Source organism: Genypterus blacodes, unplaced genomic scaffold, assembly GCF_046128005.1.
Source record: "Genypterus blacodes isolate CSIRO-AG114 ecotype Tasmania unplaced genomic scaffold, CSIRO-AGI_Gbla_v1 ptg000021l_1, whole genome shotgun sequence".
Lineage (NCBI taxonomy): Eukaryota > Metazoa > Chordata > Actinopteri > Ophidiiformes > Ophidiidae > Genypterus > Genypterus blacodes.
The window spans coordinates 622,619-649,556 of record NW_027466834.1 but is presented as its reverse complement, the minus strand read 5'-3'; positions in this window follow the sequence as shown (position 1 = coordinate 649,556).

Here is a 26,938-nt window from a genome sequence, read left to right as displayed (position 1 = left end):
ATTTCAAAGAGCAAATGTTACCCCATTAATACTTTAAGTTTGCATCTCCGCAAAACAGACTTCCCCTTCAAGCTCGGTAGCTCGGGGTTGAAGTATCTCGAGAATATGACTCGTACATTCTCAGACCTCCTTCCCGCCACAGACACTGCGCTCACCGCAACCCTGAAGACTTGAAAGACAGTCTTTCTTAGATGGAACAGTTTACCACTCTCCTTAATTGGGAAAATAAACGTGATCAAAATGATCACGTTCAGATTTTTTTACCTGTTTTAATCTCCTACCTAAACATTTCTTTGACTCGTAAGACAAAATGATCAGCGCCTTCAAAGAGAGAGAAAGAGAGAGAGAGAGAGAGAGAGACTGTTTGATGCTGCTGTGTTGCCTGTTATTATTTATGTATTCATGTTCTTCTCATTATTTGTTATTGATTTTTTTAAATTATCTATTTTATAAATAGGGGGAGGCAGTAGCTGAGTCGGTAGGGCTTCCGCTTGGGAACCGCAGGGTCGGAGGTTCGAGTCCCTGCCTAGGTGCCCCTGAGCAAGGCACCGAACCCCCAACTGCTCCCCCCTCTGTAATGGGTGGTAATGCAATGTACGTCGCTTTGGATAAAAGCGTCTGCTAAATGATCGTAATGTAATGTAATTTTATTTTATTTTTGAAACTCACAGTCTTGTCTCTGTTTCAGGCGTCTTCACCTCCTACCTTCCTGTGCGTCCCCGTCAGTGTGATTACCTGCCTTCCCTAATGTCGTTCACCTGTGTCTTGTTGTCTCCTCCCTTGTCTTGTATACATATACCCATGTGTTCTGTGTGTTCTTTGTCAGTTTGTTATCGTTCGTGACTTCCTTGTGTTTGTAATCCTCGTGACAGTACTCCTCATCTGATCTTGTTTTACCTGTGTGCTGACCCATGCCTGCACCTGACCTCATTTCCCTTCTCCAGCCCTTGGATTTACGCCTGCCCTCGACCTCGTCTCTCACCGCCAGCCCTCGGACCTTATGGGTCCTCTGTTCCGTTAACCCGTGACATTTTTATGGATAGATCAAAGCAGACCAAAACAATTTTCCAATCAACTTCTAGTGGTATCTCTCTATGCATGTTATATTTGTCCAGATTTTAAGACACCGCTACCTCTTCGGCTACAGTTCTCATGATTAAACCTCTAAAAAGCTGCTGCTGTAAAGGAAGAGCTCTAAAGGAAGAAGCCGCGTGCCGTGTTCCCACATTAAAATGTGTAATAGTGTTTGTTTTTACATTTAATCTTTTAATACTAAACATGTAAAACTAAGGAATTCTGGAAATTATAAGGTTTAGTATAATTACAAACCAAATCGCAAAAGCAAATAGTCCAACAGTTGAAGAACGTTTTGTTGCAATTGCAAGGAATTTAGGGATTTCATCATCTACAGTCCATAATATCATCAAAAGATTCAGAGAATCTGGAGAAATCTCTGCACGTAAGCGGCAAGGTCGAATACCAACATTGAATGCCCGTGACCTTCGATCCTTCAGGCGGCACTGCATTAATAACCGACATCATTCTGTGAAGGATATTACCACGTGGGCTCAGGAACTAGACTAGACATATCATATGTCAAAGTAGCACTAAATTTGGCAAAAAATTGAAAAATAATAAAGAGCTGTTTGGGAGCCGAAAAAGCCTCTTCTTGGTGAGCTGAACGCTGCTAAAATGCCTGAAAGATTGAAGCCTACAAGTGCTTGAAGGTTTGGAGGGCCTGAAGGAAATGTAAACTTATTTTAATAGGAATGGCAAAAAATCCCCAAAACCTGTAAAATCTGAAGTATTTTAAACTTGTGGTGTGCGCATATTTGGTTGTATATGTGAGTGCGCGCACACCGTATGTGATTGTGTGTGTGTACTGCTTCAAGTTAACACATTGTGTATGAATTGTAAATGCAGAAAAAGAAACAACACTGATTTCAAAGTCAACAGCATTTAATATATAAAATGTCTAATGATCAAATAACATTTATTCGTATAACATTTATTCGTATACCCTAGGATCAAATACACACACAGGCCTTTTTCAGGCCTACAGGCCTACAATAGTGCCTCTAGAAATTGTTCCAAGGGGCCAGATGGGGCCACTGAAAGTGTACTATTATATATACAGAACACAGAATATATACAGAATAAACTATATACACTATATATACTTTAAATACTAACTATAATTATAAATTAATAAATATGTAAATAAATAGTGCAAGGAGTCTGATCAGTGAAAACAGAAAGTTGTGCAAATGGCAGTGGAAGTGAAATGAAAAAGATCAGTGCAAAACCGAAAGTTGTGCAAATGGCAGTGGAGTGCAAGATGATGCTAGAGGGAGGATGGAGTTGAGTGGGGGAATGAAGTAGAGTTCAACAGGGTCACTGCCTCGTAGAAGAAACTCTTCCTGAGCCTGCTGGTGCGAGAGCGGAGGCTTCTGTAACGCCTGCCGTATGGGAGGATGGTGAAAAGTTTATTATTGGGGTGGAATGACTCTTTTATCATGTTCCTGGTTTTGCCCAAACAGCGTCGACGGTAGATCTGTTCGATACTGTCCAGTTGTGTACCGGTGATCCTTTGGGCAGTTTTCACCACCCGCTGGAGTGCTTTCCGGTCTGATGCAGAGCAGTACGTTTTGATCTTTAAAGCAGCCTTTTCTGAACATAAAATCAAAACTACATTACAGAATTCCTTTCAAAGTAATAAAATTAGTTTATAGATTCTGTGATACAGTTTGTAAGAATGCTCTCAATAGCACAGCAGTAGAAGTTCACCAGGATCCTGGGACAAAGGTGAGCTTTCTTAAGGCTCCGAAGAAAGTAGAGGAGCTGTGCGCCTTTTTGACCAGGGTTGAGGAGTTTATGGACCAGGTGAGATCATCGGAGATGTGGATGCTAAGGAACTTGAAGCTGGGCACACACTCCACTGCAGCTCCGTTGATGGAGATGGGTGTGTGTGCACACCACGTGGTCAGGTACCGTACTTCCTCCCTGTAGGCCGTCTCATCGTCGCCTCTGATCAGGCCTATCACCGTGGTGTCATCTGCGAACTTAATTATGGAATTGGAACCATAGATAGGAGCGCAGTCATGGGTGAATAGGGAGTAAAGGAGAGGGCTCAGCACGCAACCTTGTGGCACGCTGGTGTTCAGGGTGATAGTGGAGGAGGAGAGGTTGTCTATCTTAACAGACTGGGGTGTGTTAGATAGAAAGTCCAGAGTCCAATTGCAGAGGGATGAGTTGATACCAAGCTGGCTGAGCTTGGATATCAACTTGGAGGGGATCACAGTATTGAATGCTAAGCTGAAGTCAATGAACAGCATTCTGGCGTAACAGTTCTGGGTGTCCAAGTGTGTCAGTGTGGAATGAAGTGCCGTGGAGATGGCGTCCTCAGTTGACCTATTGTGGCGGTAGGCAAACTGGTGAGGGTCCCAAGTAGCAGGCAGGCAGGTTTTTGAGTGTGAGAGGACCAGCCTCTCAAAGCACTTGGCGATGATGGGGGTGAGGGCAACAGGATGGAAGTCATTCAGGGCCGTAGCGGTGGAGTGCTTCGGCACTGGCACGATGGTGGCGGTCTTAAAGGTAGTGGGAACAACTGCTTGGGCCAAGGACAGGTTGAAAATGTCCGCAAAGACCCCGGCCAGCTGCTCTGCACACGCTTTGAGCACGCGCCCAGGTATTCCATCGGGGCCAGCTGCCTTCCGGGCGTTCACCTTGCTCAGGACCTCTGAGGTGGAGAGTGTGAGAGGCAGATCGTGAGAGGTAGATCTGCCTTGGACATCACCTCCCTGTTTTCCCGGTCAAAGCGAGCGTAGAAGTGGTTGAGCTCGTCAGGGAGGGGGGTGGAGGTGGAGCTGGTAGGGGGCACAGTGTTGGGTGGTTTGTAGCTGGTGAGTGACTGTATGCCTTGCCACATAAGCTGGGGGTCAGAGGAGTTGAAGTGCTCTTCAACCTTCAGTTTGTAGCCATGTTTGGCCTGTGAGATTTCACTTCTCAGGTTGGCCCTAGCTAGGGGAAGGGCTCCTGGTCTCCAGACCTGAAGGCTGCATCTCTGGCATTGAGCAGAGGGCGAACCTCTCTGTTCATCCAGGGCTTCTGGTTGGAGAAAGTTTTTATTGTTTTAAGTGATGTCACTCTGTCCACACACCTGTTGATATGATCCAGGACAGAGTTTGTGAGAATGTCAATGTTAATCAGGGAGTCTGTGGTGGCCTGAACGGAGAACACATTCAAATCTGTTTGTTGGAATTGCTGTTGGAGAATGGAATCAGCACCCTCGGACCAGATTTTGACGGTCCTTGTTGTGGGTTTGATCTGTTTGATGATGGGGGAGTACTTGGGGATCAGGAACAAAGAGAGGTGATCAGAGTGACCAAGGTGGGGGAGGGGAGTGACTTTGTATGCCTTAGCTACACTGGTGTAAACATGGTCCAAAGTCCTTTGTCCCCTTGTGGAGCAGGAGACGTTCTGTCGGAACTTAGGAAGAACAGATCATAGAGTGCGGTGGTTAAAATCCCCAGCGACAATAAAGGCCTCATCCGGATGCATGGTCTGCAGTTTGTTGATGGCAGCATAAAGTTCTCTCATGGCCACTTTAGCATTAGCATCCAGTGGGACATAAACCGCAGCAGCAACAATGCAGGTGAACTCACGTGGAAGGTAGAAGGGCCTGCACTTGATAACCAGGTACTCCAGATCAGCAGAACAATGGGTATCCACAACGGCAGAGTCCATGCACCATGATTTGTTTACATAAATGCATACTCCTCCACCTCTGATTTTACCTGTGGCTGCCGCTTCTCTATCGGCCCTGAAGATGGTGCGCCCCTCAAGCTCCACCACGCAGTTCGGGACAGCGTCGCTAAGCCATGTTTCCGTGAAGAGTGAAGAACATGAGACTGCAGTCCATGAGCCTTTTCTGTGTGAGGGTCCAGATCTTGAGTTCATCCATCTTATTCGCAGAGACCGCACTTTGGCGAGGAAAATGCTAGGGAGCGATGGCCGGTGTGGATTTAGCACGCAGACCTCCGCGTTTCCCCCGTCTTTGTTTGCGGTCTGACGCCGGCGCAGAGAGTAGCCGGTCGGCAGGATGACTCCTTGACACCTCGGTGACTTTACCAACTCAGGTGGGAGCTCGTCGAAGTTGAATGGGTGGTCCAAAACTACGTTATTGCTTCGGTAAAAAATGTCTAAAAGTGACTCTCTACTATATGAATGGTTCGGCCCGCTGAATCGGGCGAACACGCAGGAGAAAACTATGTAAATAAGCACTAATTTGCTAAATTTAGTTGAGCCTCGCGATGTACACGCGCTGCCATCTTGTCAGCTACAATATAGTATATAGGCTGGTTGAATTCTCAATTGGCCACAGAGGCAACCATCAACAGACATGCCCAAGAAGGCCACACTGCTGGGTGTGCTTGCTGGGCAGATATTAAGTCTCCGTGAGATATTTGGACAGATGAGTGGCAGATGTAAACAGGAAATGTGGTTTATCTTGTCCACATTCAAAAAAATAACATCCTCTTAAATAAAATTAGGATCCCAAAGGTTACACCATCACCTCTAAATCTATGAGCTAAATAGATCTCTTGTATAGTTGACCCTCATTGTCTGTGGATACAGGAGTCCACTTTGCAGTAAGTATTATGCAAGTGATATTTTTCTCAGATTTTCCTAAATCGTCGATGCAAATGATAGTCAGTATAATTTTAGAGTATAATTCAAATCGTATTGAACAAACTTCCCAATGATAACAGTATTTTTTTTGTTTTTTAAATAATAAACTCAAAATGCACTGTTCCAAATGATTATGCACAACAGAGTTGCAAAACATTTTATAGGTTGTAAAGAACTAAAAATGGCCATTTGTTGAATTTGCAGCATTAGGAGGTCATATTTACTGAAATCAAAAGCTATTTCAATCAAAAACATCTTAATAGGCCAAGTTACATGTAAACATAGGATCCCTTCTTTGATATCACCTTCACAATTCTTGCCTCCATTGAACTTGTGAGTTTTTGGAGAGTTTCTGGTTAAATTTCTTTGCAGGATGTCAGAATAGCCTCCCAGAGCTGCTGTTTTGATCTGAACTGCCTCCCACCCTCATAGATCTTTTGCTTGAGGATGCTCCAAAGGTTCTCAATAGGGTTAAGGTCAAGTGAAGATGGGGGCCACACCATGAGTTTATCTCCTTTTTATGCCCATAGCAGCCAATGACACAGAGGTACTCTTTGCAGCATGAGATGGTGCATTGTCGTGCATAAGATGATTTTACCACGGAAGGCACGGTTCTTCTTTCTTTACCACGGAAGAAAGTGGTCAGTTTAGAAACTTTAAATACTTTACTGAGGTCATTTTCACACCTTCAGGGACCCTAAAGGGGCCTACTAGCTCTCTCCCCATGATTCCGGCCCAAAACATAACCTCGCCACCTCCTTGCTGACGTTGCAGCCTTGTTGGGACATGGTGGCCATCCACTACTCTATCCATCTGCAGTGCTGTTGCAGGGTTGCACAGCACTCATCAGTAAACAAGACTGTTTGAAAATTAGTCCTTATGTATTTCTGATCCCACTGCAACCGTTTCTGCTTGTGAGCATTGTTTAGGTGGCCGAATAGTAGATTTATGCACAACTGCAAACCTCTGGAGGATCCTACACCATGAGGTTTGCGGGACTCCAGAGGCACCAGCGGCTTCAAATACCTGTTTGCTGCTTTGTAATGGCATTTTAGCAGCTGCTCTCCTAACCCGATGAATTTGTCTGGCCGAATTATGCCTTTATCTGCACGACCCCGTCTGCGCTCTGAATCAGCCGCAAATCTCTTCACAGTACGATGATCACGCTTAAATTTTTGCTAAATATCTAATGTTTTCATACCTTGTCCAAGGTATTGCACTATTTGACACTTTTCGGCAGCAGAGAGATCCTTTTTCTTTCCCATATTGCTTGAAACCTGTGGCCTGCTTAATGGAACGTCCCTCTTAAGTAGTTCTCCTTTGATTGGGCCCACCTCGCAAACTAATTTCCACAGGTGTCTGAGATGGATTTCAATAACACAATACCATCCATGAATATAATTGAAAAGCAAAAAAAATTAATGTTTATGACACTTAAATCCAATTTGCATAATAATTTGGAACGCAGGTATTGCCATACTTGCATTGGCGCAGCTTGGTGGGCTGTTCTCCATGCCTGAGAGCCCTGGATACCTGCTGATAGAGAAGAACGATGAGGCTGCTGCAGAAAAAAAGTGCATTGTTGTTTGCAAGGTTCAGCCTGTTCTACTGCGCTCTTGGTTCTGAGCTGACTGTGCTAAGCCTGGAGTCTTGATATGCAGACATGGCTAAAAGTCTTGGTACCCTAAAAATAAAAAGTCGAAAATTGTCCCTGAGAGAAAACAGCACTTGGAAAGGTTTTCTCCATTTATAGAGGCTGAATTATTGATTCTAAGGTTGAAGACACCATTATTTATTATCACTTCTCAGGGATTGCTATAATTTAGTCCAGCACTATTCATTTGTTATATTATTTTAAATATGTTACATTGGAAAGCAAGGCAAAGTATCACATCTATCAGATATTGAATAATTAATGGTCAATTTCAACTTATTTCAGAGAAAATTGTGCGTTTTAGTTTTTATTTTAAGGATGCTGACACTTCTGGAAATGGAGGTCATGTTTGGAACAAGAGACAGGCACTTGCCAGCTTATTGGGTAAATAAAGAGCAAACCCAGCCTGATTTGTTAAACTGGTTCTAAAGGACAAATACTGGTAATTTTCAACATAAATTACAAACAAACTAGACACAAGTAACTCTATTTAAAACTTCTGGAATTAAGCAGTTCAATGCTACTTTTAAATATTCTGTTTTGGTCTCACCCCTCAGGAGATTCCTCTGAAAAAAAGGAGAGATGAATGGAATGCATGGAATGACGGAATGGAGCGCCAGAACAATCTACAAGTTGTTTCTGTTCTACAGTTACTGAGGGACAGGACTGTCCGCTGGCAGTTGATCACTGGCATTGCCATGCTGGTGTCTTTTCAGTTGTCTGGTGTCATAGCTGCGAGTAATTACACAAGTGAGAATAAGTGATTTTTAATCCCCCAATCTTCTACGTGACATATTAAAATGTGTATTTTCACACTACTCACCTTGGGCCACATCACACATACTGGACTGGGGGCAGGTCGGGTGGTAGATTTTGTCTTCCTCCTTTCTAACTCTGGCGACTACTACCACCGCTGCCACCGCAATCTCCTCCTCCTCCCAAGCCCAGAACTTGAGTCAGTCTTTGGGTCAGGTCAGCCTCCCCCTTCTTTTGGCCATTGAAAGACAAAAGAATCGGACCCTGTCCTGACCAGACGCTTACGGTCTCCTGCCGGACGCCACTCATGGGAATAGATTGGTGTATGTTACCGATACGTATCGCTGATTAAATACACTCAGATTGATAATACTCTTGGTGGTGACAAAAGGACAAAGGGTGACAAAAGGAATGTCTGTGACCTCAATGTGGCACAGATGTCATGTTAGGGTAGACAATCGTATTTCCTTTGAAAGAATGTTAATAAGAGGGTTCATTTATATTCTTCTTTTGTGTTATGTGGGTTTAATGATGTGTGTGATGTGTTTTGATCACCAGTCATTACTATGCAGCAATATCTGCAAATTTCCAGTAGGTGTCAGTACGGCTACACGACTGAATTAGATTTGATTCAACTTTATTGTCATTGAGCAGAGTACAGGTACAAGCCAATGAGTAGATGCACCTTTGGCTGCAATCACAGCACTGAGTCTGTGTGGAGAGGTCTCAATCAGGCTTGTACATCTGGATACTGCAATTTCTTTCCATTCTTCCTAGCAAAAAAGCTCAAGCTCTGTCAGGTTGCTTGGGAATCGGGCATGAACAGCTCTTCTCCGACGTTGTCCCTCTCTTGCATACTGAGTCATAATGTCCTCCAGGATTTCACAAAATGTTGCTGCATTCATTTTCCCCTCTATAGTTACAAGCTTTCCAGGGCCTGCTGCTGAGAAGCATCCCACACCATGATGCTGCCCCACCAATGTGGGGATGGTGTGTTTGTGGATATGGATTTCTGAATTATCTGATGACCCAAAAGCAAAATTTGTGTCTCATCAGATCAAATAACATTCCTCCAAATTGACCTTGGAGTCTCTCAAATGCCTTTTGGCAAACTCCAGTTCCAGATTTTTCAACAGTGGCTTTCTCTTTGCCACTCTCCCATACAGCTTTGACTAGTGAAGAACTCGGGCAACAGTTGTATGCACAGTCTCTCCAATCTCAGCCACTGAAGGTTTTAACTCCTTCAGAGAGGTCGTAGGTGTCTTGGTGGTCTCCCTCACCAGTCTCCCTCTTGCCCAGTCACTCAATTTGCGAGGATGGCCATACTCCTCCCATTTCTTGATGATGGATTGAAATGAACTCGGGGGGATGTGCAGTGAGTTGGAAATGGTTTTGTAGCCATCCCCTGACTTATTCTTTTCAAATATCTTTTCTCTGAGTTGCTTGGAGTGTTCTTTTGTCTTCATTGTGTAATTCTAGCAGGAATACATCTGAACCAGTGACTGGACCTCCCAGACACAGGTGTCGTTATACTACAATCACTTGAGACACATTAACTGCACTCGATGGAATTGAGATGGGGTGACTAGGTGTAGTTTGAAGGTGTTTAGAAGAGCCTTCATCAACAGTTACATCCTGAAAGAAGAGGACAAGCTAACAATGATCCCTGATGCATAGCCATGTTTCAAGGATCTTCATAATGCCAGTGATTAAATCATAATTTTGGCTTATGCACTCAGCAAGCATTGTTGCAAGTTTTAACACTTACTTGCATTATAGGTGATGTTTGAGCTGAGGCCGATTCTGGGTGTGGCCAAGAGCAAATTCATACATGAAGTAAAGATGAGATGGGAGGACAAGGTGCCATTTTACAGTGTTTAGAAGAAAGTGATGAAGCCACCCATGACCCTGGATGAAGTCATGTTGCTGTGTATCCAATACACTGCTTAGTGTTTCTTCAGACATGGGAATAGATTTGTGTATGTTGCCAATATGTAACACTGATTAAATTAAACCAAAATGATAATTCTCTCCATGGTGACAAAAGGACAAAGGGTGACATAAGGAATGTCTGTGACCTCAATGTTTCGCAGATGTCATGTTTAGGGTAGACAAATGTATTTCCATTGAAAGGATGTTAATAAGAGGGTTCCTTTATATTCTTTTTTTGTGTTATTTGGGTTTAATATTGTGTGTGATGTGTTTTGATCAATAGTCATTACTATGCAGCAATATCTGCAAACTTCCAGTAGGTGTCAGTAAGGCTACACCAGTGAATTAGATTTGATTCAACGTCATTGTCATTGAGCAGAGCACAGGTACCAGCCAATTAGTACATGCACCTTTGGCTGCAATCACAGCACTGAGTCTGTGTGGAGAGGTCTCTATCAGGCTTGCACGTCTGGATACTGCAATTTCTGTCCATTCTTCCATGCAAAAAAGCTCAAGCTCTGTAAGCTTGCTTCGGGATCGGGCGTGAACTGCTCTTCTCCGAGGTTGTTGCTCTCTTGCATACTAAGTCATAATGTCCTCCAGGATTTCACAGAATGTTGCTGCATTCATTTTCCCCTCTTTCTTTAAAAGCCTTCCAGGGCCTGCTGCCAAGAAGCATCCCACACCATGATGCTGCCACCACCATGCTTCAAAGTTGGGATGGTGTGTTTGTGGAGATGTGCAGTGTTTACGTGTTGGCCAAACAGAGCGAATAATCTGATGACCCAAAAGCTACATTTTTGTCTCATCAGATCAAATAACATTCCTCCAAATTGACCTTGGAGTCTCTCAAATGCCTTTGGGCAAACTCCAGTTCCAGATTTTTCAACAGTGGCTTTGTCTTTGCCACTCTCCCCTATAGCTTTGACTAGTGAAGTACTCGGGCAACAGTTGTATGCACAGTCTCTCCAATCTCAGCCACTGAAGGTTTTAACTCCTTCAGAGAGGTCGTAGGTGTCTTGGTGGTCTCCCTCACCAGTCTCCCTCTTGCCCAGTCACTCAATTTGCAAGGATGGCCATACTCCTCCCATTTCTTGATGATGGATTGAAATGAACTCGGGGGGGATGCGCAGTGAGTTGGAATTTGTTTTGTAGCCATCCCCTGACTTATTCTTTTCAAATATCTTTTCTCTGAGTTGCTTGGAGTGTTCTTTTGTCTTCATTGTGTAATTCTGGCAGGAATACTTCTGAACCAGTGACTGGACCTCTCAGACACAGGTGTCGTTATACTACAATCACTTGAGACACATTAACTGCACTCAATGGAAATGAGATGGGGTGACTAGGTGCAGTTTGAAGGTGTTTAGAAGAACAATATACAATAGTATAATTCTATATATCAATTTGCGGAGACAGTTGAGGCTGTGTATCTTCGTTATTCATTCACACATGAGTGCTATCTTACACGTCATTGTGAATATGGGCACTGGCTCCACATAGAGCCAACATCAGTTTATATCAAGGAGTTCTTAGAACCTCACCCCAGCCCTCACAAACCCAAACTAGAACTTTCCATTGTTCTATTGTTGGCCCTGGCTACCTTAGTAACCATGTCACGGTGACCTGGCAATACACAATGTCGCTTCCTCGCTGATGATGGATGTTTCTGGTAAAACACTCAATGTTAAAAACAACTTGTGTACTTCCTTTCTGATATTGAACAGTTACATAATATTAAATGATTGCCAAGAACACACGGTTCACTTGCATACTATTGTCCTGAATATAGTACATTTTCTTCCACATAATTCCCCCTTTGGCGATTTCAATATCGCCAACATGATGATATACATATTTTAGCTGGAACCAAACAACCAGTGACGGACAAAAACTAGCATCAAAATGCTAGAAAAATTCCCTCAAGACCCCCTTGCCTCTCAACTTAATCATGGGCGATCACGCTTTTGCGCTGGATGTGGTTCCATTACAATACATACATAAAAATAGGTTACATACATAAATATAGGTTATAAATGGAATGTAAGCCTGGCAGATCTTGTCAAGTCAGCATTTTGCCTGCGGTGCCCAGTTGTGTGTAGACCATAAACATAAACCAACAATGTAAAACTGAAATATGAATTGCTTCACTGTGATTACTGAGTAAATGAATTACCTATTTAACTGAAAATAAGATCAAAATGAGATTAGCATAAATTTACACAATCAAGAGTTCTTCCTATAGGAATATTGTAGTTCCTGCATTTACCAATACAGATGCAAACACCATGAGTAACAAATGCATGTTAATATGCTGATACAGAGTATACATATATCAACCCGATACTGATACAGGAAGTGCAAAGTTCATATATGTTGATATAGATGTCCTCGTGCGTGGCAATGCTAGATGTCTGCTTCAGCTCTATGGACAGTGGTGTAGTGGTTTGGATGGTACCATGTAGTTCTTCCCTCCACCTGGACAGCAGTTGGTGTTGCCCTGTGTATGGCCCTTCGCGTCACTTTCTCTGGACCTGAATGTGGACCTGGTCTCCTGGCACCACCGGGCTCTCTGCTACTGAACTAGAATCAGGAACCCTGTTTTTTTCCTGTAAATAGATGACTTCATGTATGGCAGTTAGCCACCTCATATATTCCTTCAACTGCATTTGCAACTGCTCAAGCGGAGGTCCCTTATAGGGTCCTCTCAAATGCGGTGTGGCATGAGTCCACCAGTCCGCCTCTCATGCAGGGTTAAATGTCTGCTTCTGTTAGTTTGCATGCGATAACTCATTAGTGTAAGTGGTAGAGCATCATTGCAATTGAGCTTTGTGCTGCTTTGCCTTTTAGAGAACTCTTTTGACTGTCCCTTGAGACTGATGATGATATACACCAACCAACCAACCAACCTTTGTCTGCTTCTTAACTGTTATAAGATTCCTCAAGCTACGTTCTGCACAAATGCTGATCCATTATCTGAACTTATTTCTGAATGTATACCAAAACGTGGAATTACTTCTTTTATCAAGAACTTAACAACAGTTTCTGACCCTAGGCCTTTTGATGCTATTTCTTCAACCCAACGACTTAAGCGATCAATTATTACTACCATGCAATGCTTTCCATGCACTGATTTTCTCACGTCAACATAGTCTGTGAACAGATGTTTGAATGGTCCTTCTGGCACTGGAATATGGCTAATATTCCTTTTCTTGCATTATTTTGGGCACAAATTTCCCATTGTCCTAGCACATCATCCACCATTGTCTGCAAAAATGGCGACCAATATCCCTGTTGTTTGCAATTTTTCTTGCACAGTGTATCTACACTGTGCAAATCAGAAATCAACATGGTTAGCAATGCCATAGCTGCAACTATCAATTTAATAAGAAAATAAACAAAATAGTAAACTTTCATTATGCATCAACCCCACCAACGTACAGAGCATGTAACACATGTACGCCCCCACACAGGCACTCTGGAGCTTTTAACCTTCAGATGCGTAAACAACTCAATAATACAAATAGTAAAAATAAAACAGTAAACTAGCAGCGCCCTAAAAGTACCTCTCAAGTCTTTTGATTCCAAATTAAGATTTACCCGCAAAGTCATGTATGTTATAGATTCAGGAACATTGTATCACTCTGAAAATGAAAGGATTGGGGTCAATATTTATGGCTGCTCCCTGTTTTCCTATTATTATGTATTAGATTAAATTTAAAATGTTCCCACTTCTGTAGAATTTAAGTCATTTGTTCAGTTATATCCCCCAGCCAATAAACATTTGTTCTTTTTTATGTTACGCTCATTTGAAGATTGATTCCAGAATTGTCATTGTGGTGTCATTGTGTCATTGTGGCTTCTCTCAGCTTCCTCCTCAGTTTCCTGCTTCCATCTTTTCAGTTGACGACTGATGTAGGCAGCTGGATTCTCTGTATCAGTAAGAAGCTCACCCTTCAGTGCCTTGGGGTCAATCTTGACCGGATATTCTTTCCTCAGGGCCCCCCATAAGCCAGCTCGATATGGATTGAATTCAGTTCCATCGGCTAGTGGATCAACCATCCATTGTGCGCCACTCATGCGCAAGACATTTTCCATTGTTGGCACCCCCATGGTTCGGGCCCACAGTGCCTTAATGTCGCCAAGAGCCAATATTTTGCCCACTGTCTCTTCCTTGAATGCTTTTATCCATTTGCTGGCCCCCTCATGGACGTTAGGAAGTCGAGCAATCAGTCCCTCAAGGTCGAGTGTTTGCCATGGGCTATACTGTCCCTGTGCCCCCTTTATCCATATTGGATATTGCCCAGGGTCATATCTGTCTGGAGGCCTTATTGTAGGTCTGTATCTAAGGTCATAATCTTTCTCCTTGCTTTTGGCCCCCTGTTGGCTTCCTGCAGCAAATGTAAGACTTCCTGACACAATATCTCTCTGTTCTACTTCCCGAGGTCCTTCAGTGTAATTTGCTCGAGCTTCACATACTTTGCCCTGCTCTCTCATATCGTGTGCCCTCTCTTCTCCCTTAACATCTCTTCGCCCTTTTTCCTGTTCTGCCTCTACTTCTATCTCTTGATACTTAGTATGTTACAGGTTTTCTTCACTTAGTTGGTCAAACTTCAACCAATATGCCTCTGCCTCTTTCTCTTTCAGAGCCTGGTTTCTCTCTGCAAAACAATCTAAGACTTTTGGTTTGTCCTTTACAACTTCCTTGTTCCTTTCTCTGCTGTAAACTTTTGGAGTCGACTCTTTATATTGGACATGAGATGCTCAGTAAGGATCAAATTCAATGTCTCCTGAAATTTGAACGACCCCTGCCAGATTTGGATATATTCCTGCAGTATCTGTTGACACTAGCTGTTTCTTTGTCTGTTTCCTCTCCGCTCGCACCTTTTTAGCTCTTAAATTCTCTCGGATTTCTCTCAACCTGTTCCTGTAATTTGTGCCTTCATCTTTGAACAGTTTAATTATCTCTTCCTCTTTCTGTCTTTTCTGTTGTCTTTTCTTGCCTTTGTCCAACGGTTTTTAGTCTTTTATTTTTTTTTGAGTTGCATCTCTTCGAATGCATTGACGTCAAATGTGCCTCCAGCTGGCCAAGGACTGCATAAGTTTTTAGTTCGCTTCTCCCAATTTTCAGATGTTTTCACTATGTCTTTTTTGCTCAGGGGATATTTCATTCCCAAGAGGGTTACCGGTATTCCGTCCATTTCTGCTGTGCGTATCAACAATTTGAATATTGTCTTTTGATGTTTTTATACCTGGATAGGCTCAATTGCGTAGTTTTAGAATGGCAATAATTGCAATTTGGTCTTCTTAACTAAGTTAAGCAACATACATGTTTCAAGCACAAGTTATGTTATATGTCCTACGTCACCTCTTCTTAAGCACTTATTCTGAATTCAGCATCTGGTAATACATTTAAATCAAACAATGCAACCATATATGCCAATACTGTATTGCAGCTCTCAGTTAATGTACAGAATATGTGGTGTAAGCCAAATAATATTAAGTGGTCAGACCTGACTCCATAGAGTCTCAGATGGGGAGGAGGGAAGTCAGCCTCTCTCCTTTCTTCCTGTTAAGCAGGCCCGAGTGTGTGAGGTCTAGGCACGCCCACTCGGTGGTATACGCCCCTCCTATGCTTCAGTAGGGCACAGGACAGAGCTGCGTACACATCTGTCTCAACACACTGGGTGAATATAGCAATACAGCACAAAATATAGCAACAGTTAAGTTTCAGCTATTTTTCAACACCGTAACAGCAGTGCTCCCGCAGCACACAACAAAACAACACTGCAACAGGTTTTTAAACGATTATATTGCCAGAAGGAACATTCAACCATCAATTTTGACCACTACTTTATGTACAAGTTTTTAGTAGTTGTACTTCTTCTACAATTTTCAGCTTCAAATTTCAGAGTTTATGTACTTCGTATTTGCAATGGAGCCCAAACTGGACACACACGCGGCTCCCTTTTGTTCTCTTAGTCACACACACAGGAAACACACCCTTCCTCACGGCACACATGCATTCAAACCTGTCGGCGCTGACTGCACTTGCTGCCGAGAAGCATCCCACACCATGATGCTGCCACCACCATGCTTCAATGTGGGGATGGTGTGTTTGTGGAGATATGCAGTGTTTACGTGTTATCCAAAAAATCTGATGACCCAAAAGCTAAATTTTTGTCTCATCAGTTCAACTAACCTTCCTCCAAATTGACCTTGGAGTCTCCCACATGCCTTTGGGCGAACTCCAGTTCCAGATTTTTCAACAGTGGCTTTCTCTTTGCCACCCTCAAATGCAGCTTTGACTAGTGAAGTACTCGGGCAACAGTTGTATGCACAGTCCCTCCAATCTCAGCCACTGAAGGTTTTAACTCCTTCAGAGTGATCGTAGGTGTCTTGGTGGACTCCCCTCACCAGTCTCCCTCTTGCCCAGTCACTCAATTTCTTGATGATGGATTTAAATGAACTCCAGGGGATGTGCAGTGAGTTGGAAAGAGTTTTGTAGCCGTCCCCTGACTTATACTTTCTAATGATCTTTTCTCTGAGTTGCTTGGAGTGTTCTTTTGTTTTCTGAACCAGTGACTGGACCTCCCAGACACAGGTGTCGTTTTACTTCAATCACTTGAGACACATTAACTGCACTCGATGGAATTGAGATGGGGTGACTAGGTGTAGTTTGAAGGTGTTTAGAAGAGCCTTCATCAACAGTAACGTACTGAAAGAAGAGGACAAGCTAACAATGATCCCTGATGCATAGCCATGTTTCAACGGTCTTCATAATGCCAGTGATTAATTCATAATTGTGGCTTATCCACTCAGCAAGCATTGTTGCAAGTTTTAACACTTACTTGCATTATAGATGATGTGTGAGCTGAGGCCGATTCTGGGTGTGGCCAAGAGCAAATTTATACATGAAGTAAAGATGAGATGGGAGGACAAGGTGCCGTTTTACAGTGTTTAGAAGAAAGTTAGAAGCCACCCATGACCTGGATGAAGTCATGTTGCTGTGTATCCAATACACTGCTTAGTGTTTCTTCAGACATGGGAATAGATTTGTGTATGTTGCCAATATGTAACACTGATTAAATTAAACCAAAATGATAATTCTCTCCATGGTGACAAAAGGACAAAGGGTGACATAAGGAATGTCTGTGACCTCAATGTGGCGCAGATGTCATGTTTAGGGTAGACAAACGTATTTCTATTGAAAGGATGTTAATAAGAGGGTTCCTTTATATTCTTCTTTTGTGTTATTTGGGTTTAATATTGTGTGTGATGTGTTATGATCACTAGTCATTACTTTGCAGCAATGTGTGCAAACTTCCAGTAGGTGTCAGTAAGGCTACACCAGTGAATTAGATTTGATTCAACTTTATTGTCATTGAGCAGAGTACAGGTACAAGCCAATTTGTACATGCACCGTTGGCTGCAATCACAGCACTGAGTCTGTGTGGAGAGGTCTCTATCAGGCTTGCTCGTCTGGATACTGCAATTTCTGTCCATTCCTCCTTGCAAAAAAGCTCAAGCTCTGTAAGCTTGCAAAAGGGATCGGGCGTGAACAGCTCTTCTCCGAGGTTGTAGCTCTCTTGCATACTGAGTAATAATGTCCTCCAGGATTTCACAAAATGTTGCTGCATTCATTTTCCCCTCTATCTTTACAAGCCTTCTGGGGCCTGCTGCCAAGAAGCCCCCCACACCATGATGCTGCCACACCACCATGCTGCAATGTGGGGATAGTGTGTTTGTGGAGATGTGCAGTGTTTAAGCGTTGGCCAAACAGAGCGAATAATCTGATGACCTAAAAAGTACATTTTTGTCTCAACAGATCAAATAACCTTCCCCCAAATTGACCTTGGAGTCTCCCACATGCCTTTGGGCAAACTCCAGTTTGAGATTTTTCAACAGTGGCTTTCTCTTTGCCACTGTCCGATACAGCTTTGACTAGTGAAGAACTCGAGCAACAGTTGTGTGCACAGTCTCTCCAATCTCAGCCACTGAATGTTTTAACTCCTTCAGACAGGTCATAGGTGTCTTGGTGGTATCCCTCACCAGTCTCCCTCTTGCCCAGTCACTCAGTTTGTGAGGATGGCCAAACTCCTTCCAATTCTTGATGATGGGTTGAAACGAACTCCGGGGGATGCGCAGTGAGTTGGCTTGAGTGAATATTTGATTAAAAAAATAATTTAGTGACGTTTTTCTTACTGAAAAAGCTTTTGCAGTGAGAAGTGTGTGAGATGTGTGTGATCATCATGGGATCTGTAGCTCCTCCTCCTCCAAGTCACTGGTTGGGCCATCTGGATTTTCAGGGCTGAATCCAGCCGATCAAATCTGGCTTATCCACTCAGCAAGCATTGTTGCAAGTTTTAACACTTACTTGCATTATAGCTGATGTGTGAGCTGAGGCTGATTCTGGGTGTGGCCAAGAGCAAATTTATAAATGAATTAAAGAAGAGATGGGATGACAAGGTGCCGTTTGACAGTGTTTAGAAGAAAGTGATGAAGCCACCCATGACCCTGGATGAAGTCATGTTGCTGTGTTTCCAATACACTGCTTAGTGTTTCTTCAGACATGGGAATAGATTTGTGTATGTTGCCAATATGTAACACTGATTAAATTAACCCAAAATGATAATTCTCTCGATGGTGACAAAAGGACAAAGGGTGACAAGAGAAATGTCTGTGACCTCAATGTTTCACAGATGTCATGTTTAGGGTAGACAATCGTATTTCCATTGAAAGAATGTTAATAAGAGGGTTCCTTTATATTCTTCTTTTGTGTTATTTTGGTTTAATATTGTGTGTGATGTGTTTTGATCACTAGTCATTGCTATGCAGCAATATCTGCAAACTTCCAGTAGGTGTCAGTAAGGCTACACCAGTGAATTAGATTTGATTCAACTTCATTGTCATTGAGCAGAGTACAGGTACAAGCCAATGAGTAGATGCACCGTTGGCCGCAATCACAGCACTGAGTCTGTATGGAGAGGTCTCTATCAGGCTTGCACGTCTGGATACTGCAATTTCTTTCCATGCTCACTTGTAAAAAAGCTCAAGCTCTGTCAGCTTGCTTGGGAATCAGGCGTGAACAGCTCTTCTCCAAGGTTGTCCCTCTCTTGCATACTGAGTCATAATGTCCTCCAGGATTTTACAAAATGTTGCTGCATTCATTTTCCCCTCTATCTTTACAAGCCTTCCGGGGCCTGCTGCCAAGAAGCATCCCACACCATGATGCTGCCACCACCACGCTTCAATGTGGGGATGGTGTGTTTGTGGAGATGTGCAGTGTTTACATGTTGGCCAAACAGAGCGAATAATCTGATGACCCAAAAGCCAAATTTTTGTCTCAACAGATCAAATAACCTTTCTCCAAATTGACCTTGGAGTCTCCCACATGCCTTTGGGCTAACTCCAGTTCAAGATTTTTCAACATTGGCTTTCTCTTTGCCACGCTCCCCTATAGCTTTGACTAGTGAAGTACTCGGGCAACAGTTGTATGCACAGTCTCTCCAATCTCAGCCACTGAAGGTTTTAACTCCTTCAGAGTGGTCGTAGGTGTCTTGGTGGTCTCCCTCACCAGTCTCCCTCTTGCCCAGTAACTCAGTTTGTGAGGATGGCCATACTCACAAAAATAAAAAAATTCTTGATGATGGATTTAAATGAACTCGGGGGGGATGCGCAGTGAGTCGGAATTGGTTTTGTAGCCATCCCCTGACTTATTGTTTTCAAATTTCTTTTCTCTGAGTTGCTTGGAGTGTTCTTTTGTCTTCATTATGTATTTCTAGCAGGAATACTTCTGAACCAGTGACTGGACCTCCCAGACACAGTCGTTATACTACATTACATTACATTACGATCATTTGGCAGACGCTTTTATCCAAAGCGACTTACATTACATTACCACCCTTCGCAGAGGGGGGAGCAATTGAGGGTTCGGTGCCTTGCACAGGGGCACCTCGGCAGGGGCTCGAACCGGCGACCCTCCAGTTCCCAAGTTACACTACCCACTGAGCCACTGCCTCCCTACAATCACTTGAGACACATTAACTGCACTCAATGGAATTGAGATGGGGTGACTAGGTGTAGTTTGAAGGTGTTTAGAAGAGCCTTCATCAACAGTAACGTCCTGAAAGAAGAGGACAAGCTAACAATCATCCCTTATGCATAGCCATGTTTCAAGGATCTTCATAATGCCAGTGATTAATTCATAATTTTGGCTTATCCACTCAGCGAGCATTGTTGCAAGTTTTAACACTTACTTGCATTATAGCTGATGTGTGAGCTGAGGCCGATTCTGGGTGTGGCCAAGAGCAAATTTATACATGAAGTAAAGACAAGATGGGAGGACTAGGTGCCGTTTTACAGTGTTTAGAAGAAAGTGATGAAGCCACCCATGACCCTGGATGAAGTCATGTTGCTGTGTATCCAATACACTGCTTAGTGTTTCTTCAGACATGGGAATAGATTTGTGTATGTTGCCAATATGTAACACTGATTAAATTAAACCAAAATGATAATTCTCTCTATGGTGACAAAAGGACAAAGGGTGACACAAGGAATGTCTGTGACCTCAATGTGGCGCAGATGTCATGTTTAGGGTAGACAAACGTATTTCCATTGAAAGGATGTTAATAAGAGGGTTCCTTTATATTCTTCTTTTGTGTTATTTGGGTTCAATATTGTGTGCTATGTGTTTTGATCACTAGTCATTATTATGCAGCAATATCTGCAAACTTCCGGTAGGTGTCAGTAAGGCTACACCAGTGAATTAGATTTAATTCAACTTCATTGTCATTGAGCAGAGTACAGGTACAAGCCAATGAGTAGATGCACCGTTGGCCGCAATCACAGCACTGAGTCTGTGTGGAGAGGTCTCTATCAGGCTTGCACGTCTGGATACTGCAATTTCTGTCCATTCTTCCTTGCAAAAAAGCTCAAGCTCTGTAAGCTTGCTTTGGGATCCGGCGTGAACAGCTCTTCTCCGAGGTTGTAGCTCTCTTGCATACTGAGTCATAATGTCCTCCAGGATTTCACGAAATGTTGCTGCATTCATTTTCCCCTCTATCTTTACAAGCCTTCCAGGGCCTGCTGCCAGGAAGCATCCCATTCCATGATGCTGCCACACCACCATGCTGCAATGTGGGGATAGTTTGTTTGTGGAGATGTGCAGTGTTTAAGTGTTGGCAAAACAGAGCGAATAATATGATGACCCAAAGGCTAAATTTCAATCAATCAGACCTTCCTCCAAATTGACCTTGGAGTCTCCCAAATGCCTTTGGGCGAACTCCAGTTTGAGAATTTTTAACAGTGGCTTTCTCTTTGCCACCCTCAAATACAGCTTTGACTAGTGAAAAACTCGGGCAACAGTTGTATGCACAGTCTCTCCAATCTCAGCCACTGAAGGTTTTAAGGTTTAACTCCTTCAGAGTGGTCGTAGGTGTCTTGGTGGTCCCCCCTCACCAGTGTGGAGTTGGAGTGTTCTTTTGTCTTCACTGTGTGTAATTCTAGCACGAATACTTCTGAACCAGTGACTGGACCTCCCAGACACAGGTGTCGTTAAACTACAATCACTTGAGACACATTTACTGCACTCAATGGAATTGAGATGGGGTGACTAGGTGCAGTTTGAAGGTGTTCAGAAGAGCCTTCATCAACAGTAACGTCCTGAAAGAAGAGGATGAGCTCACAATGATCCCTGATGCATAGCCATGTTTCAAGGATCTTCATAATGCCAGCGATTAATTCATAATTTTGGCTTATCCACTCAGCAAGCATTGTTGCAAGTTTTAACACTTACTTGCATTATAGGTGATGTGTGAGCTGAGGCCGATTCTGGGTGTGGCCAAGAGCAAATTTATAAATGAAGTAAAGACAAGATGGGAGGACAAGGTACCGTTTTACAGTGTTTAGAAAAAAGTGATGAAGCCACCCATGACCCTGGATGAAGTCATTTTGCTGTGTATCCAATACACTGCTTAGTGTTTCTTCAGACATGGGAATAGATTTGTGTATGTCGCCAATGTGTAACACTGATTAAATGAACCCAAAATGATAATTCTCTCTATGGTGACAAAAGGACAAAGGGTGACATAAGGAATGTCTGTGACCTCAATGTGGCGCAGATGTCATGTTTAGGGTAGACAAACGTATTTCCATTGAAAGGATGTTAATAAGAGGGTTCCTTTATATTGTTCTTTTGTGTTATTTGGGTTCAATATTGTGTGTGATGTGTTTTGATCACTAGTCATTACTATGCAGCAATATCTGCAAACTTCCGGTAGGTGTCAGTATGGCTACACCAGTGAATTAGATTTGATTCAACTTCATTGTCATTGAGCAGAGTACAGGTACAAGCCAATTAGTACATGCACCTTTGGCTGCAATCACAGCACTGAGTCTCTGTGGAGAGGTCTCTATCAGGCTTGCACGTCTGAACACTGCAATTTCTTTCCATTTTTCCTTGCAAAAGGAATCGGGCGTGAACAGCTCTTCTCCGAGGTTGTAGCTCTCTTGCATACTGAGTCATAATGTCCTCCAAGATTTCACTTAATTTTGCTGCATTTATTTTCCCCTCTATCTTTACAAGCCTTCTGGGGCCTGCTGCCAAGAAGCCTCCCACACCATGATGCTGCCACACCACCATGCTGCAATGTGGGGATAGTGTGTTTGTGGAGATGTGCAGTGTTTAAGTGTTGGCCAAACAGAGCGAACAATCTGATGACCCAAAAGCTACATTTTTGTCTCATCAGATCAAATAACCTTCCTCCAAATTGACCTTGGAGTCTCCCACATGCCTTTGGGCAAACTCCAGTTCGAGATTTTTCAACAGTGGCTTTGTCTTTGCCACTCTCCCATACAGCTTTGACTAGTGAAGTACTCGGGCAACAGTTGTATGCACAGTCTCTCCAATCTCAGCCACTGAAGGTTTTAACTCCTTCAGAGAGGTCGTAGGTGTCTTGGTGGTCTCCCTCACCAGTCTCCCTCTTGCCCATTTTGTGAGGATGGCCATACTCCTCCCATTTCTTGTTGATGGATTTAAATGAACTCGGGGGGATGCGCAGTGAGTTGGAATTGGTTTTGTAGCCATCCCCTGACTTATTCTTTTCAAATATCTTTTCTCTGAGTTGCTTGTAGTGTTCTTTTGTCTTCATTGTGTGATTCTAGCAGGAATACTTTTGAACCAGTGACTGGACCTCCCAGACACAGGTGTCGTTATACTACAATCACTTGAGACACATTAACTGCACTCAATGGAAGTTTTTTCTGGCTACAAAATCAATATTTCAAAGAGCAAATGTTACCCCATTAATACTTTAAGTTTGCATCTCCGCAAAACAGACTTCCCCTTCAATCTCGGTAGCTCGGGGTTGAAGTATCTCGAGAATATGACTCGTACATTCTCAGACCTCCTTCCCGCCACAGACACTGCGCTCACCGCAACCCTGAAGACTTGAAAGACAGTCTTTCTTAGATGGAACAGTTTACCACTCTCCTTAATTGGGAAAATAAACGTGATCAAAATGATCACGTTCAGATTTTTTTACCTGTTTTAATCTCCTACCTAAACATTTCTTTGACTCGTACGACAAAATGATCAGCGCCTTCAAAGAGAGAGAAAGAGAGAGAGAGAGAGAGAGAGACTGTTTGATGCTGCTGTGTTGCCTGTTATTATTTATGTATTCATGTTCTTCTCATAATTTGTTATTGATTTTTTTAAATTATCTATTTTATAAATAGGGGGAGGCAGTAGCTGAGTCGGTAGGGCTTCCGCTTGGGAAGCGCAGGGTCGGAGGTTCGAGTCCCTGCCTAGGTGCCCCTGAGCAAGGCACCGAACCCCCAACTGCTCCCCCCTCTGTAATGGGTGGTAATGCAATGTACGTCGCTTTGGATAAAAGCGTCTGCTAAATGATCGTAATGTAATGTAATTTTATTTTATTTTTGAAACTCACAGTCTTGTCTCTGTTTCAGGCGTCTTCACCTCCTACCTTCCTGTGCGTCCCCGTCAGTGTGATTACCTGCCTTCCCTAATGTCGTTCACCTGTGTCTTGTTGTCTCCTCCCTTGTCTTGTATACATATACCCATGTGTTCTGTGTGTTCTTTGTCAGTTTGTTATCGTTCGTGACTTCCTTGTGTTTGTAATCCTCGTGACAGTACTCCTCATCTGATCTTGTTTTACCTGTGTGCTGACCCATGCCTGCACCTGACCACGTCTTCTGTCTCAGCTCCTGTGTACCGACCCATGCCTGCACCTGACCTCATTTCCCTTCTCCAGCCCTTGGATTTACGCCTGCCCTCGACCTCGTCTCTCACCGCCAGCCCTCGGACCTTATGGGTCCTCTGTTCCGTTAACCCGTGACATTTTTATGGATAGATCAAAGCAGACCAAAACAATTTTCCAATCAACTTCTAGTGGTATCTCTCTATGCATGTTATATTTGTCCAGATTTTAAGACACCGCTACCTCTTCGGCTACAGTTCTCATGATTAAACCTCTAAAAAGCTGCTGCTGTAAAGGAAGAGCTCTAAAGGAAGAAGCCGCGTGCCGTGTTCCCACATTAAAATGTGTAATAGTGTTTGTTTTTACATTTAATCTTTTTATACTAAACATGTAAAACTAAGGAATTCTGGAAATTATAAGGTTTAGTATAATTACAAACCAAATCGCAAAAGCAAATAGTCCAACAGTTGAAGAACGTTTTGTTGCAATTGCAAGGAATTTAGGGATTTCATCATCTACAGTCCATAATATCATCAAAAGATTCAGAGAATCTGGAGAAATCTCTGCACGTAAGCGGCAAGGTCGAATACCAACATTGAATGCCCGTGACCTTCGATCCTTCAGGCGGCACTGCATTAATAACCGACATCATTCTGTGAAGGATATTACCACGTGGGCTCAGGAACTAGACTAGACATATCATATGTCAAAGTAGCACTAAATTTGGCAAAAAATTGAAAAATAATAAAGAGCTGTTTGGGAGCCGAAAAAGCCTCTTCTTGGTGAGCTGAACGCTGCTAAAATGCCTGAAAGATTGAAGCCTACAAGTGCTTGAAGGTTTGGAGGGCCTGAAGGAAATGTAAACTTATTTTAATAGGAATGGCAAAAAATCCCCAAAACCTGTAAAATCTGAAGTATTTTAAACTTGTGGTGTGCGCATATTTGGTTGTATATGTGAGTGCGCGCACACCGTATGTGATTGTGTGTGTGTACTGCTTCAAGTTAACACATTGTGTATGAATTGTAAATGCAGAAAAAGAAACAACACTGATTTCAAAGTCAACAGCATTTAATATATAAAATGTCTAATGATCAAATAACATTTATTCGTATAACATTTATTCGTATACCCTAGGATCAAATACACACACAGGCCTTTTTCAGGCCTACAGGCCTACAATAGTGCCTCTAGAAATTGTTCCAAGGGGCCAGATGGGGCCACTGAAAGTGTACTATTATATATACAGAACACAGAATATATACAGAATAAACTATATACACTATATATACTTTAAATACTAACTATAATTATAAATTAATAAATATGTAAATAAATAGTGCAAGGAGTCTGATCAGTGAAAACAGAAAGTTGTGCAAATGGCAGTGGAAGTGAAATGAAAAAGATCAGTGCAAAACCGAAAGTTGTGCAAATGGCAGTGGAGTGCAAGATGATGCTAGAGGGAGGATGGAGTTGAGTGGGGGAATGAAGTAGAGTTCAACAGGGTCACTGCCTCGTAGAAGAAACTCTTCCTGAGCCTGCTGGTGCGAGAGCGGAGGCTTCTGTAACGCCTGCCGGATGGGAGGATGGTGAAAAGTTTATTATTGGGGTGGAATGACTCTTTTATCATGTTCCTGGTTTTGCCCAAACAGCGTCGACGGTAGATCTGTTCGATACTGTCCAGTTGTGTACCGGTGATCCTTTGGGCAGTTTTCACCACCCGCTGGAGTGCTTTCCGGTCTGATGCAGAGCAGTACGTTTTGATCTTTAAAGCAGCCTTTTCTGAACATAAAATCAAAACTACATTACAGAATTCCTTTCAAAGTAATAAAATTAGTTTATAGATTCTGTGATACAGTTTGTAAGAATGCTCTCAATAGCACAGCAGTAGAAGTTCACCAGGATCCTGGGACAAAGGTGAGCTTTCTTAAGGCTCCGAAGAAAGTAGAGGAGCTGTGCGCCTTTTTGACCAGGGTGGAGGAGTTTATGGACCAGGTGAGATCATCGGAGATGTGGATGCTAAGGAACTTGAAGCTGGGCACACACTCCACTGCAGCTCCGTTGATGGAGATGGGTGTGTGTGCACACCACGTGGTCAGGTACCGTACTTCCTCCCTGTAGGCCGTCTCATCGTCGCCTCTGATCAGGCCTATCACCGTGGTGTCATCTGCGAACTTAATTATGGAATTGGAACCATAGATAGGAGCGCAGTCATGGGTGAATAGGGAGTAAAGGAGAGGGCTCAGCACGCAACCTTGTGGCACGCTGGTGTTCAGGGTGATAGTGGAGGAGGAGAGGTTGTCTATCTTAACAGACTGGGGTGTGTTAGATAGAAAGTCCAGAGTCCAATTGCAGAGGGATGAGTTGATACCAAGCTGGCTGAGCTTGGATATCAACTTGGAGGGGATCACAGTATTGAATGCTAAGCTGAAGTCAATGAACAGCATTCTGGCGTAACAGTTCTGGGTGTCCAAGTGTGTCAGTGTGGAATGAAGTGCCGTGGAGATGGCGTCCTCAGTTGACCTATTGTGGCGGTAGGCAAACTGGTGAGGGTCCCAAGTAGCAGGCAGGCAGGTTTTTGAGTGTGAGAGGACCAGCCTCTCAAAGCACTTGGCGATGATGGGGGTGAGGGCAACAGGATGGAAGTCATTCAGGGCCGTAGCGGTGGAGTGCTTCGGCACTGGCACGATG